This window comes from Panulirus ornatus, chromosome 59 (assembly GCF_036320965.1).
Source record: "Panulirus ornatus isolate Po-2019 chromosome 59, ASM3632096v1, whole genome shotgun sequence".
Classification (NCBI taxonomy): Eukaryota; Metazoa; Arthropoda; class Malacostraca; order Decapoda; family Palinuridae; genus Panulirus; species Panulirus ornatus.
The window spans coordinates 10,019,005-10,033,986 of record NC_092282.1 but is presented as its reverse complement, the minus strand read 5'-3'; the positions used below and the strand labels follow the sequence as shown (position 1 = coordinate 10,033,986).

The 14,982-nt window shown below is 41.3% G+C and overlaps 1 long non-coding RNA gene across 1 annotated transcript in view; it reads right to left on the bottom strand.

Annotated features, from left to right (window-relative positions):
• LOC139767331 (uncharacterized) overlaps positions 1–9,799 on the bottom strand; it is a 137,508-nt gene extending 127,709 nt beyond the window's left edge. Inside the window, exon 1 of the long non-coding RNA XR_011717038.1 lies at positions 9,663–9,799. This is a non-coding gene — a long non-coding RNA (uncharacterized lncRNA). The remainder of the gene's footprint in view (positions 1–9,662) is intronic.
• Positions 9,800–14,982: the final 5,183 nt, after the last annotated feature.

Here is a 14,982-nt window from a genome sequence, read left to right as displayed (position 1 = left end):
TCTGCCTTGCCTATGCGTTCTCCTCCAGCAGATAACCTCCTCACAGAACACCATGTTCCTCCCATGTACTCCCGGTCTTCACTCCTCCCACGTCAATCCCACCTTGCTCCCTCCCTCCTTCCCTCCCAGCTCCGTGGGCAGTTATCTCGCTAATACCCCCTCAGGGCTGGCAGGCTCAGCTCCCATATATCTTGCTCTTCTCCGTCCTAATGTATCTTAATGTTCCTCAAAGCCACTCTGTTGTGGGAACTACAGCCCTGAGGCTAATGGATGGGGTAGACCCGCCATGTTTACACAAATTAGTACCCTCGACTAATGCGTGTATGTAATGTGTACTCTCGATGGAGATAATGGTACACTGTTTTACCGTTCAAGGTTTAGTTTACGTGTTGGTTTACTTTCGAGGCTTAAGTGTACTTCATAAGGACGTAGACGTACCAATGTATTCTTTAACTGCAAGGTTTTACGTTGATCTCTGGGTTTCCCAATTTGATTTACAACGACTTTGTTTACAGAGCATTGTTTGCAGTCGCACGTTCTGTTTTAACTTCTATACACACACACACACACACACACACACACACACACATATATATATATATATATATATATATATATATATATATATATATATATTTCCTCTACATTATTTTCAACGTTCACTTCATAAAACGAAATCGAGTGAAGAGTGGGATTGCAGAAGCCACACAGGTTCATCTGTCTCCAAGGATATTGGGATGTAATTGCCTGGACAAATTGAAGCTGTGGGGAGAGAGAGAGAGAGAGAGAGAGAGAGAGAGAGAGAGAGAGAGAGAGAGAGAGAGAGAGAGAGAGAGAGAGAGAATTTTTTCATTTCTTTTATTTTTCCTTGGCGCGTCTTAAGTAGACCAAGAAGATGGATTCCCTTCATTAGAGATAAATACAACAGACCACAAGACCATATTTCCTATATATAAAAAAGACAAAACAAATCAACTGACGAAAAAGCATCGACATAGAAGGATCGTGAATGCAACTACTTAGCATTATAGTACACCAAGCACATGGCACTTATAAGTAATGATATAAATGGTGCCATGAAGCACCCTTAGGGGATGTGTTGGAAGACATCTTTTCCACCATTATGGTAAGAGTCTAATAAGACTTTCGCATGACGCACCAATCTAATGGTAGTGACTACGAACTCATGGTTCTTAATGATGAGTATGTTGTGGACATTCCCTGACTCGCGTCATCCAGCTTCCTACTCACACACACACACATCCACCACCACCCTGTACTATGCACCCATCCCAGACACACACACACACATCAAGCAGGAGGTTTGGGCGAACGTCCTCCAATGGAACATCCATCGGGATCCACCTAGCTCTCTCCTGCTACTTCCTGCCGTCACTCCTACCCACCAAACTACGACATTACTAACCCACATCCTCCACCACTCCTTGCCCATATATCCATCGAACTACCCCCGTGCTCTAAATCAGTATTCATATATATATATATATATATATATATATATATATATATATATATATATATATATATATATATACTCACATATTTCAACTCCTTCCTTGCCCACTCAGTTGCATAACTACCTTCCGATTTACCTACTGTCCTACTTTACCTATGGATCAAATGACCTACTTACAACCTGCCTTCACCAAGCGGAGAGAGAGAGAGAGAGAGAGAGAGAGAGAGAGAGAGAGAGAGAGAGAGAGAGAGAGAGAGAGAGACTGACTTGCCCCGATGGCTCACTGGACAGCAAACAGAAAAGCTCTCACGTCCCCCGGTGTGGTCGTCCTCCACTATTCATTCTCCGGGATCCCCTCCCTTAACCCTTGACGGGCCCAAAGGAGTGTCTTTGCCCCATCAGTGAACCATCCCACTTACGACCTATTATCATCTAAAAACACCACCACTCTCTGCCCTCGGTACGAAATGGACGCGTCTGATGATGGCGGCCTCCTCCTCCTCCCTTCACTACCTCGGGTACCTTTTAGATAATGAGAGGAATTATCCAAAATGCCTATTATGTATAATCATACATATTATGTATAATCATACATAACTACCCCTACTCCCTATGTGTAATCCTCTTTTAATACTCTCGCATGATGACGCCTGCCACTTCATAAGAGGAGGCCTCTCTCTTCCTCCAAAATGTAACCCTATGATGGAACCAATCCTCCTAATTACCCCACCACACACAGGTTTGAAATCCACATCCTCAGGTATAACCAGAATAAACTGGGTGGCTCGCCCCTGATGTTTCGTACCCTTGACCACAGTGATTAAACCTTTGAGTGTGTGTGTGTGTGTGTGTGTGTGTTTTGTCTGATATAATGGCTAGTGACCGCTAACTGGTCATTAGGCAAGAAACTGTATCATGCAAGAGTACGGATCGACGAGAGAGAGAGAGAGAGAGAGAGAGAGAGAGAGAGAGAGAGAGAGAGAGAGATTCTTCAACGAAATAAGTCCGACTGAATACGATAACCTCAGCTCCTCTGTACGATAACTCCATACTCTTTACGTCCCCGCCTCGTGCTTCAAGTACGATAACTTTAAATCGCGAGTAGGATGACTTCGCATTGCTTACGATAACGTTCACTTCCCCACTACGATAACCACACCACATCTCCTCCTCCCACGCGGGTACAACAACTCCACTTGTCGAGTACGACGACTTCCACCTCACCTCACCTCATGGGGGGGTACGATAACTGCAACTCTCTTGAGCGCGATAACTCTCTTTTGAGTACGACAGTCGCTGAATCTTGTGAATGGTGGGAGAAAGAAGAGTGACTTGTCCCCTTAGCGTACGGACCTGTATCCAAAAAAAGGGGGAAATAATATTTTGGACGAAAATAATTCCTTTCAGAGAAATCCCCCTGAACAAGCATGTGACGACACCTCACGAGTTCAAAAATTCTCCCTGTGCGAGGCCCATGTATATCGCACCTGCTCCACGTCAGGTAGGAGGGTAATTAAGACATAACAACACACAGGGAAGCCCACCAGGGCCAACTCAGTTTTACGAAGCTGGCCGAGCAAGTGGTGAGACTGGTGGTGGGTTTATAGACTGCTAGATAGACACAGATAGATAGATAGATAGATTGATAGACAGCTAGATAGACATACATAGATAGATAGACAGCTAGATAGACATACATAGATAGATAGACTGCTAGATAGATAGATAGACAGCTAGATAGACATAGATAGATAGACAGCTAGATAGACATACATACATATATACAGCTAGATAGGACATACATACATATATACAGCTAGATAGGACATACATAGATAGATGGATAGAGATAGACAGACACAGATAGACAGCTCACTATTCTCCCATCAGTATTAGGACGATTACGTTCTATCCTCTATTCACCAATCTGATCTATAAAGTGTTAAACCCTACCATGATACATGTTTGTAGGGTCTGATCCAAAGACGAGTCAGTTGAGGGGTAAATGACATGGGATTTATACATATTTATGAAGCCACAGGAACATATCCAATTCCGTATAATTTCAGTGCAGGAGTTGGTACATTTATATCATAACTGTCGAATCATGTAAATAATTGCACCGCAGAGATGAAGGAAATCGCACCATGAAATTACATTCTCAAAATAGACAAATATGAGGAAAATTAATTACATTGACATTTGACTTCCGTCCTTGTAATGTCAAAATAACCCGTCCTGATAGGGAGAAAACGGGGGCTGGGGAGTCCCCTAAACTGTTCAGTACCCACGCATTCAATTGGCTCAACAACCTACATAACGAGCGATTCAATTGGCTCAACAACCTTCATAACGAGCGATTTAACTGGCTCAACAACGTACATAACGAGAGATTCTTATGGTCGTAGCACTACATTTCACACGTAAAGGATGGCATTACTGTAGTCCTTCGAACTGCTAGTTGGACTAGTCTGGCGACAACGGGAGGCTTAAACGACCCTGGTGATCAACGGGCCTAAAAAAAAAAAAAAAACCTCCTTCGAGTAAATATGTGATCCATTCCCGCAGTTGGGACACCCGTGGCCTTGGAACCACCTTGGAAACACCAGAAACGGAATTGCTGGTGGTAATTTGACGCTGACGGCCTTAACGACCTTAAAATCCCCCCTCCCCCCCTCCTGGTAGTTAACAGTCCTCCGCTGAACCTCACATGACCAAATGAACAGCGTAATCCACGCCATGTAGCTCTGACAGCCGGAAACACTGAACAACACACACACACACACACACACACACAACGTCGAAAACAAATACAGAATCTTTCACAAATATGGACGTCGAACTTGAACGTATTTTCAAACTGTGGACGACGAAGATCTGGCCGATGGCAACCATTAAATCCACCAGCAGGCCGTCGGTGGGGAGGATAACAATGGCTTCCCACGGAGAACAGGGCCGCTGGCATAACGAGGCGGGGCGCCTGTGAGTTAACTACGCCACGACCACCTGACCATCTTCACAACAACAACAACAAGAGAGGATAATGGAGAGCCAAGGCCTGTATCTCGAAGGGCCATTCACCTTTCTACAATTCCTTTTTAGTATTCCCCCTCCTCCACCAACTTTCTCGCGATCACTGGTCCACTCCCACGAACTCATCTATCAAACCCTTTTGCCAAGGTCTCCACTGACCTTCCATGACGTAAACCCACAAATATCCTACAACAAACTACCCTTATATATATATATATATATATATATATATATATATATATATATATATCCTAGCCTAAGACCAATTCATCAACCAATCCTGAGGGGAGGATGAACGGCTGGGTTGACTGTGGACCGGCCACCGCGACCAGGATTCGAACCCACGTAGGCTAAGCCCCGGTCGGGCCGCACACGCATCACGGCCACCTAAGGACGGATTTGAATATTTGTTACAGCAAATTTGAAATGAAACCGTTTTCGAAAGAGTACGACGATGTTCACAATAGGGGAATACACAGAAAACGAGGACTTTGAGGTAAACTATACACAAACGAGGCAAATACCTTTTCCACCTCTTTAAACCGGAATGTAAGACCCTGGAGAACGATGGTACACGACTACTTGAGCACGATGGTACGACCCTCCAGTAGGACGGGACGACCCTTGGGCATGGTCGTGTCGAAAAGCTGTGTCCATTATGCACAACAGGTCGTACAGCAGTCGTGCACGTGGATGGTCGTCAATGGTCGTGAGTGAAACGGACGAAGCATTACGCTCCCGCTAATTAGTGATCTGGGACGTGCACGAGGCTGTGGTGATCCCAGTGGAAAGAGAAAAGATAAATAGATATGAAGAAATAAAGTTGAAATGATGGAACCCGGTCGAGATATATAAACTGACTGGGTATTTCTTTAATGCTGATTGCCATCGGAGGATAGTGGTGTGTGTGTGTGTGTGTGTGTGTGTGTATGGTTGGGTAACTCTGGCTGGCTGAGAGAGAGAGAGAGAGAGAGAGAGAGAGAGAGAGAGAGAGAGAGAGAGAGAGAGAGAGAGAGAGAGAGAGAGAGCCTCTACGTTAAGTAATTGCCAAGACCTTTCCATAAATTACAAGACCTTTCTTCCTAAAATAAACCATATTACCGACGACCCTCAGCACTGCTTGTTAACAGCAGAACCTCCACAATTTTACCATGAACATGTTTAACTTCCAACAGGTTCGCTCACCGAACAGGAAATGTATATATAAACATGTATGAATGCTGTCTATACACTTAACATAATTATGCATTCACAAACATTCATCTGACACCTAACCATTGATCGTGCACTATTTCTGTAAAGTAATGCCCATCAAAGGCTTCCACGATTAGCATTACTGACCATGATGATTTACGCTCGGGCCGGCCCGGGGTCGAATCCTGGGCGCGGTAGTCGGCCCACAGCTGTTCATCATCTCTCCTCTTGGGGCTGGTCGATAATGGGTTCCTAACGTAGACTGGTATGTGTGTGTGTGTGTGTGTATGTGTGTGTGTAAACATGAGAATAAAAACATGTTTTCAAATATTTTGTCCAGATCCTCTTTTCTAACTTCAAACTCCTTTTAAAACAAAACTCGACGTAAAATGGCTGAACTACTATTACTCAGTTAACGTGAGTGGGTACACAAAGGCTTCTTGTCTCCCGTTGACAGTACGAAAGACTCAGCAGCATTGCTTTTGGCCCCGCAACCATAAAGAAGTCTTACAATACTTAAAAAAGAAAATAATGTTTCGTAAACTATTATCATTCGGGGAAAGTATGTATATACAAGGCCAACATAACAGATACGAAGACTATTTCCCATTGGCTATTCATTACGTGGGACGAGACTGCGAGTAAACCTCACACAAACCACATAAAAGTCGACTCCAGTGGACGTCTTCGGCTTGCTAGTGGGACTCTAATTATTGTAACAGACTTCTGCGCTGAGCGGGTGAATCTAACACCAAAAGTAAGCGAATGTCTCCGTTGACGCGAGCACACGACGTACGCACGTACACTGCGATGACCATATTATTCCGTGTACGTCCCTACTGCCAAATTGTCTTGATTCCGATGGAGAATGAATTAAAACGATTTAGTCCGGTTCTACCTTCCGTGGCGACAGTGAAGGATGTGTGATGCGGGTGAGAAAACACACGACGGGGAACAAGAATCGTACAGGGAGTGGTGATGTTATTAAATTTCCCCAAGACACACTTCAACTTCATCCTTAGCAATAAAAATCTTGATTAAATTTTGACAACTCTCATGAATACGGAGAGAAATTTATCTAACTTTATTGGACATTTCTTCATCGTGTTATACCAACTCACCTGTGTCTTCTGAATCATGAAGCTTGATTTAAAAAAAAAAATCTTACTTTTCCAGACGGGGTTTTCATCCCAGAGCACCAACGCGTCTCGTCTGGTCCCGCCTCTCACTGTGGCAAGTCACGACACGCGCCAAACGTACCGTGGAGCCAATCACCATTTGCTATTGAGCTGTCGGCAGGCGAAAGTGAGCCCTTGTAAGCGCGATGTTCATTGGCTGATAACATTTGAATCCGGTATTGAATGGGTCGTGGGAGGGGGTGTGGAGTTTTGAACATAGTCATATTACCTAATGGAAACCCAGGGTGGGTAAATGATGTTATTCATACACGATATTGCGTGAGGACTGGCATGTATAGACATGCTAACTGGCTAGGTAAATCGTGTATGATAAGAGAGTGACTAAGAACACTTTAAAGAAATGGGTATATTGTCTGGACGGTGACAAGATAGCGCAGCGGTGATTGGCCGGAGACGTAAGCGTGGAAATAACTGGCTCGGGGGACGTGCTCACTTGCCACTTCGTTTACATATGAATATTAACCTGACGTAACATTGTTACGATTCAAAGGCTAAAGTTAAGTCTGACCTAAGTTACTTCGACGATGCTTACCTTACTATTCATAACGACAGATAACAATGCCCGTTCTATTTAAATGCACATAAAAAATTTACATGAAAATTGGCAAGCCTAACTTTTTTTTAAACTATGCCTAATACAAACCATCAAAAGACGGGTAACACTGCTCTCACGTCTGATAATCACATTTATTGGTTATCTCCGCGTGAAAACTGACAATAAGCTTCTCTTTTAATAGAGGAAAGCAGTTGGCCCCCCACGTGAAAAACTGGCAACCCTTACCTTACCATGCATGACTGAAACCTCCCTTTAATGACTCCTACGTTGGCAACGCTGACTCCCTCGCGCGAGCGAATAACCTCGTTACAACGACTCCCACACAACAACTGACAATGCTGCTGCTCACCCACGTCGGGGCGCTCGGTTCGAGCCGAAGCCCCCGAGGTACCAGACTGTTAATATCTACATATTGCATTCCTGTGATAGAAGCAGTGCCGTGGGATTCGAACCACCCCGTGGGCACGATGGAGCACACAGTTTGATGGAACGGCAACGGAATTCATGGGAGAATTTGGATTAGAAATGGTATCACAGAATTTGGAGTGTATGACGAACTTCGGTATACTGTCCTCCGTATGTGCGTATACATCGGTATATACAGACGTACATATATACGCATATATTGGTATATATTCATCCCAGGACTCATGGATTGGGCCCCAAGGATGCGCTACGCTCAGTAGCAGGGTCAGGATGGATTCTTCTGGAGGGAGAAGTGCTTGGACGAGACTCGTGTCATATGACGATGATGTAGCCTTGCTCATGCGGACTTTTCACTCGTGTGTGTGTGTGTGTGTGTGTGTGTGTGTGTGTGTGTGTGTTTAAAAAAAATCTAAAATAATCATGAACGAGGTTGAAACCAACGGTTACACAATCTATTCATTGCTTCGCGGAAAGTGACAACACTATGATGACAATTAGGGGGAAAAAAAGCTTAATGAGCCAGAACACTGACTGATGAGGTGGTGTGAGTAATGAGATGGTGTGAGGAACATGGTGTGAGTAATGAGTTGGTGTGAGTAATGAGATGGTGTGTGTAATGAAATGATGTGAGTAATGAAATGATGAGTAATGAGATGGTGAGTAACGACATGGTGTGAGTAATGAGATGGTGTGAGTAATGAGATGGTGAGTAATTAAATGATGAGTAATGAGATGGTGTGGGCCTACGGGCTCTCCAGCCCACTGGCATAGTACAGTCAAAGGGAAGAGAATTCGACCTCCTAATCATATCATGACGACCCATGGGTAAAAACAGTGGTGTAACCTTTGACCTAACCCCCCACCAAAAGGAAAGCCAATCACACATCGTGCTTACGTGGAATCACCATCAGGACTACCCGTAATCACTTTGGGTTTTAGGAATGAGATGGCAATTTGGATTCTGTATCTAATCAAAGCACTGAGATAACACACAGCCTACCACTATTATTAAAATCTGCCTCTCAGATTACACTGATATAATACTATACACCAAAAACGGGCATCAATAAAGTCGAGAAATATACACATAAAAACGGGGTTAAAAAAAAAATGTCATGACATTCAAATATGAAACATGGTAGAGAAAATATCAACTGACATACAAAAGAATGATATAAATCATAGGCCAAATAAATGCTACTACAAACTACATATATGAGAATTATAGTCTACATCAACATTAGGGGACACAGACAAGCAATACTTACTCGTGAAGAGAAAAAAAAAATGTCAGGTAAACACAGAGAGGCGGTGCCAATCACCTGTCATGCACCCCTCACACCTTACCTGTCTTCAACTCTCCACCAGCTGGGTCTACTATAGCTCTGGGGGACACAAGAACACTTACCACTAACTCTTCCTAACTATATACACCACCGTGGTGTGACAAGAGCACACACAACACCCTAGTCATTCTACATGTATTATGAACATAATCCATAACATATACGTTCACACTCCTGGCCTGTGTGTGCATACGAACCACCCCAATAATGGGCATGAGCTGGTGGAATTCCAGGCAGCCAGCCTAGCCACTCCCTAACTGCCCATCATCTACCCGTCCTCAATTCTGTCCACAACTATCCAGCGCTCAACTAACAGCCTTTAGCGACACACTCACAACCGTGTCTGGGCCGCTGCCACAAGGTGTTGGGCTATGTGTAGTGTGTATAGCTTTGCCATATTTACTTCTCCTCACATACGAGATGGTACTCACAGAGGTACTGTTGCCTCGCCAGCATCTGCAGTATTTCCCACGGTCCATCGTCCATCCCGTAGAGTAAAAGCTGAAGCGTTTTCCTTCAATGGAAAAAATAAGAATATACGGAGGTCCTCATCACAACACAAACACACAGTCCAACAACACGTTCAGCTCTCCTCAACCCACACTACCTACTGGTGATCACACCAGGATCTAAAACACAGTTAACTCAATTATTTAATAATATTCTTAGCATTCATTCAAGACTTTCTTTATTCATATTTCATCAGAGGAATATTAACTTACTTCGCACACATGAAATGCATTTTTTACCCAAGCCATAAAGGAATAAGAATATAGACAGGCATATGACTTGAGGGCGTAGGGGGAGGGGGGGGGGGGGTGGCGTCATGGCATTTTTCTTCTACGTCACAACGTACTTTATATTTTTAATGCGTTCCTATGAATCCTCCACATTTCTGACTATTGTATCTCTCATTCAATCATCGTCAAAGCTAAATACGTATAAGCACAAGATATTCATGTTCTTAAATTATTTGTAATGACCATAGAATCGCTGGGAATAATAAACTTGTGTAGGTAGGAGTATTTTGTTTACGTGGTGAGGCGACGACGGGGTGATTCTCTTAGACCAAGGTTTATCTAATTAGGAAATATAACTTTCCCCCCTTTTGTGTGATGCTAATTTAGATATGGCGATATCTGGTATCTGTTTTAGTTCCCAGCTTACGGGTAGAGGGCACCACGAACAACATCTTGTCGTCTGTTATGTACACCACTGGTAACGCTCTCATCAGAGAGCATGGATCCACATGCGGGTCAGAGATACCGCTGACGGCAGAAAACAGTCAATATACACATGGTTAATGTGATGTTAATTAATGCAAGCGTACGTAATACACTTATAGAATATTAAAAATATTAGCCGAACCTGTACAACCTTACCAAATAGCTAAAATGATAACATGTATATACTTTAACATGGTAATAAATAAGTTTAGCTCCGCATCGATCACAGCCCTGGGTATTGGCTATATATGTCATCCGTGCTTTATATAATTCGTTGTGACCACACTACACACCCGCAGAACATGATCTGGAGCATTTGATTCTATTGAATGACGTTCAATTAGACAATAATAGCATATCTAGGAAAGTATCAGATTAAATATAGGTAATACACTTTTAAAAAAATATATATCAACAGAGGCATTTGCCTTCCCAAGGATTCAACTTTTCTTACAACTGTCAATAATCGGATCAAAATTCTGCACTCATGCCTATGATAATGTGCTTCTAAAGTGGTTAGGGGTGAAAACAAACAGATGACACAGCGCTAATATACAGGAGACGAAAAGAAATAAAAAAAATCGGTATATTTCCACCATCCTATCGTTGGCTAGGAGACATTTAATTGTTTTGATGACATTTCATAATGTATTACTTAATTCTACACTAACATTCAGTTATATGATATACTCAGATATTTCTGTAATAAAAATAAAATATAAAATACCATAAAAATTAAGTGACCACATCCCACTGCTAATTTTGGGTGTGGACTTTGAACTGGAAATTATCAACAACATTTGAGCTAGGCTGATTTTATGGAACGGACGATTCTGCCAAAAGTCTAGTGGCGGGGCATTAATCTCATTATTCACGTTTAATCACTCAATGGGAGAAGCTTGTTTGGTAGTTAATGGAGGGTGCCTGGTGTCAGTCAGTGATTACCTTAGATAATTAGGACTATCATAGACTGGTTTCTCATTGCTGACGAAGGTTCGAGTCTTGGCTATAAATGTTAAGGGACAAAGTATATATTAGAGTGTAACCACCTATTTTATACATTTTATACATCATATTTTATAAGTGAGGGAAGTTCTACACTCGCGTTACTCCGTCTCTTAACCTTGTATGTATACACCACGTCTTTACTCCTAAGTGTATATACAATCATAAATATCCAGCCTCAGCCGTGGTACTACTTATTTACCGACCCGACCACCCCGTAAGGTAGGATGAACACCTGGGTTGGGTGCGGGCCAACTTCCATGCGCAGGATTCAAACCCAGGGGATCTCAACCACAGGCGGGCCCGTGATAACTCATGGTCAGTAATATCAACCCCTACAGTGAGTGTGTATGTGTGAGAGGTTTTTGCTAGAGTAAATGTACATAACAGATGAACATCAATAAAAAAAAAAACATACATTCAACGTATTTGTGGCAATGTTTTATGGGAAGTAATTTACCGCATTCTGGCCAAACTATTCTAGTTATGTATGAGGTTAAATGTCAACCACATTGCTAATTATATGGAACAATTACTTACAACTGTTTGGGTTACGCTGGTAATAATAATAATAATAATAATAATAATAATAATAATAATAATAATAATAATAATATATATATATATATATATATATATATATATATATATATATATATATATATATATATATATATATATATATATATATATATATATATATATTTCCGGTAGTTTCTTAATTTTAGGCGTTCATTTAAATGACTGAAAATATTGAATGGTTACAGGATTTTGGCATTTATTTAAATGGATAACGCTGGACATTTCATTATTGCCTAAAAAAAAATAAAAAAACCGAATCGAGAAAAAAGAATTAACATGACTTTACAATAAATAAAACGGACTTTACTGTATACATTAGAAAAAAAAATAAAAAAAAAATTGTACTAAAGAAGACGGAATAGAAAATAATTGAATAAAACAAATTGGAAAAAATATAACCAAGATTATATATTTTTTTCACAGTTCAAGTTGGGACGACATCAGCTGTTAAATAATTACATTACATTACACTGGGTATGATTATGATCACTTTATGAACCGAGGCTCGTATATACACACACACACACACACACACACACACACACACACACACACACACACACACACACATATATATATATATATATATATATATATATATATATATATATATATATATATATATATCGACCCCCACCCCCCACCATGACCCCAACGAACATAACTGCTTTCTCTGAGTTTCCTTAAATGGTTCTCAACCAGGGGGGGGGGGGGGAATTTTAGGGGGGAATTTTAGGGGTTTCAGGGGAAGGGGAGAATTGGGACCACAGTTTGGCAGACTCTAACTGTAGGAATATTATCCTTCGTACAAACTGAAATTCTATATATTGTACAAAATCTATAAGATATCACACGTCATTGGATGTTACAAATTAAATTAAGAGTAAAGAAATATTGCACTTTTTTATCTGTGAAAATATTCCATTTAATAATTATCTTTGGCTGTTATCTTTTTTATTTACAGAATTCAGAGCCCTTCATAAATGTCAAAAAAAGAAGAGGGTACGATGGTTAATATATTCAATGGAGAAGAAAGGCCTGAATGTGTTATTTCCAGCAAAGCTTTGTCAAATGAGTCTTTAAATTTAACCAAGTGGAAGCAACATTTCCAGAATGTTCATCCTCAACACAAGAAGGACAAAAAACCTTTTCTTTTTTCCTAAAGTCATGCGAATGCTCTCAAAAAGCTGGATTCAACAAAGGCTTTCTAAGAAATGAACCAAAAGCTTAACGAAGCTTATGTCGTATACTGGAAATAACAAAGCAGGGAAAAACCTACATACAATCTATAGACTAGATTAACTGTGTCGAATGAGTGAAGACAATAGTCATAAACTTTAAACTGTGTTTACACGAGTAGGGGCCATTAAGATCTCACGTTCATTATTGCGTTTATATGGCTTTTTAATTCTCTAATTCATTATTCACAAGGGCCATATCTCGTGTATTAGCATTTCCTCTCTGTATATGAAAACCCGGTAATAATAAGACTCTCTGCATTCTATCCTTCCCGATAATCTTAAATTTCTAAAACCATTTCTGACTTCGTCCTAGTTGTCCCTGAAAGATGGTTTTCTGTCAGTTTTAATTTTAAAAGTTCTTTACCATTTGTCCACCGGACGACCTCTCTCTCTCTCTCTCTCTCTCTCTCTCTCTCTCTCTCTCTCTCTCTCTCTCTCTCTCTCTCCTTGGCTACATTCTGTCTCTCTGATCACTGTACGTACCCTCCTCCTCCTCCTCCTCCTCTCTCTACCTCCCTCCTACGCACTCCTCCTCCTGTCTACTTCACGTGACAGGACAACACAGCACCGTACTGTACACCACATTACGTACTAAATTCAGAAACAGCTTATCATTCGTCAGTGGGAGATCTTCGCGTTCAGCGACCGCGAGAACCTCATATACTCAACTCTTGCTTTCACTTATTACTTATAAAAGTTTTACGATATATTTCTCCTCCATGTCTTTACTCTCACACTAAAAGCAGAATACAGAAAACAGAAATTTAGTAGAACAAAACGCCAAAATGAGGCCAGGCATGGTTATATATATAATATATATATATAACCATGATACAATGTTGCTGAGAGATCAGACCTGGTTATATATATAACCAGGTCTGATCTCTCAGCAACATTGTATCATGAGTTCATGACTTGAATCGCCTCGCTGACGGTGTACCGATGTGGCCCAAGTGGAGGGAGGGAGGAGGGTAGATTACGACAATTGCTTTACAATCAAGCAACCAGACACTTGTAGCATCTCAATATGGCTTTCCCCCTTGACTTTAAGTTTCTCTAATAACATAAGACTAAGTCCTTTTTATTACAATTCTCGTACACTGCTACTTTAGGGATTAAGAGTTGTTTGTTGGTATATAAGCAGAGATGTCTATACGTAAATGTATATATATATGCAGATGTCTATACGCAAATGTATATACGCAAATGTATATAGTATGTGCGCGGTAATCAGGGTGGTGTGTATGACATACGCAGCGTTACAAGATCACTGAAATCGAGAACCAGAAATTTCGTACGAGAAAGATAGCAAATATTCTAACATGTAATTAAATGTCTTATACATTTCACCCCATAAGTTACGTGCCCGACTAACTTAAGCATTTAGTTGAATACATGAAAATTCAGCCATGCACTGAAATTCTTAACTGAAGAAACTGCCTGTAATATTCATACAATTACCCCCAGGACCAATTTTTATGAGCGTTCAAATATCATCCAGGACCTCTCTAAAGATTCCTGCAACCCGTAGCTTCACTACTTCCAGTAGCTGGGAAATGCAGACTCCCTTGGAGTGAGAAGCTCTTTGACGAGGTTTGAACTCTCACTGAAGCAGCATCGCCTACGGTGGCTTTTCATTCATGATGCAACCTCGTGCACACGGAGTCCGGTAACACTTTGACGATAATATATATATA